At 36.5% G+C, this 1750-nt stretch overlaps 1 protein-coding gene across 1 annotated transcript in view; it reads right to left on the reverse strand.

Annotated features, from left to right (window-relative positions):
* LOC126397392 (NEDD4-like E3 ubiquitin-protein ligase WWP1) overlaps nt 1-1750 on the reverse strand; it is a 40550-nt gene that overhangs the window by 31273 nt on the left and 7527 nt on the right. The gene's annotated exons all lie outside the window — the stretch shown is intronic.

A 1750-nucleotide genomic window follows, 5' to 3' on the forward strand; every position in this document is an offset into this window, starting at 1 on the left:
GGCGTTCGAGATATTATTTATATCATGAGAAGTCAATACTTTCGGCAGCCTAAATCTTTTATTTAGAAACTATGGCGGGTCAAATTAAACTATGGCGGGCCGCCATAGTTTTGTTAATTAATGGGAAACACTGAACACTAAGCAGCAAGCCCCTAATGACTAGAGGTTTGTTGCAGGACTAGTGCACCGTCCTTAGTTCCAATTCAGTACTGGTTTGTGATACCTATTCCTATTCCAGCAATTTCTCCATTCAGTATTCACAAAGCAATCACATAACCTGTTGTTTGCTATTTCCTGGTTACACTTTGACCTGTAAAGTACAGATAGTGTTTTTGCAACGTGAAGCACAATTACATATGATAAACAGTTGGCTTTGTTTTTGTTTTGTTTTTACTTTTCAACTAATGGATTTGATAACTGGGTTAAACTGAACCTGTTTAAAACCTGCCTGATCACTTGCACTGCAATGTGCCATGGTCTAGTGTAGCGCTGTAAAGCTGTCTGGGAGTTTCTTGTCTATACAATGCTGTTTCTGAGCAGAATGATACAGTGGGGTCTGGCTTTGTCTCACCACCTTGATGCCAGCATTAGGTCTTTTAATATTGTTATAGCACAATTCTGGCAAAGTGCATGTTTAAGCCCCTTTTAACATGGACATCAAACTACAAATGTACTGGCAGTTTAAGTGTCAACGTGATGTTTATTCGTCCCTCTCGATGGCAACCTGGCTAGGTAGGAACAAGAAACATTTCCATTCAAAGGTCAAGTCTGTATTTAATGCAGTAATATTAATGTAAACACTACAATACCTGCACACAGAAAAAACCGGACATTTTGTTCTGCCTATTTAAGACCGTACTATAGAAATATCATCGTATCATCTAACCAGCATTTCAAATGTTAAAATGTATATTATTGTTAGGGCTGCTCGATTATGTAAAAAATCATAATCATGATTATTTTGGTCAAAATTGAAATCACAATTATGCAAACGATTATGCGGTGCACATGATGACTTATATTGTTTACTAGGGGTGTAACGGTACACAAAAATCTCGGTTCGGTACGTACCTCCGTACACAAGTCACGGTTCGGTTTTTTCGGTACAGTAATGAAAAAAATAGACAACTATTAAATATCTTTTACTTATTGGTAACCTTATTAAAACATACCACCACAGCAGTTAACTCTATTTACACAATTTTTGAATGAAACAAATATATATAAAATCCTGCTTTTTCACATTGTTTGAATGAAAATAGAAATATAAAAGTGAAAAATAAAATCCTGCTGTTTTTTAACACATTTTTTGAATGAAAAATATAAATATACATTTCTGCTTTAACAGTTTTACTCAATTAAAATAAAAAGTATAGTGCAGCTGGTCAGCTTTAAAGCCTGCTCAGATTCAGTTTTGCTAGGAACTTACTTAGCTTTCCCACTTTGTTAAAGTGCAGTAAACAAAACATGCTTATATCTAAAGTGCAGCTTAAACAATTTTACTCAACTCCAATGGCGTTGGTTATTTCTTTAGCGCGATGGTCAGGCAAACGCTCTTTCTTTTTAAACGACGACGATATCGTAGTTTGCACCAGTTAACGTTCAGACTCGGGTGGTGTCGCTTTAGATGCGTTAGCGTGTTAGACGTGTTTCCAAGTACATACTCGACCGCTGTTCTGCAGTGTCAGCACACTGCTTTTGTCTTCAGATTCAGATTCAGATTCAGAATACTTTATTAATCCCGGGGGGG

This window comes from Epinephelus moara, chromosome 11 (genome assembly GCF_006386435.1).
Source record: "Epinephelus moara isolate mb chromosome 11, YSFRI_EMoa_1.0, whole genome shotgun sequence".
Taxonomy (NCBI): Eukaryota; Metazoa; Chordata; class Actinopteri; order Perciformes; family Serranidae; genus Epinephelus; species Epinephelus moara.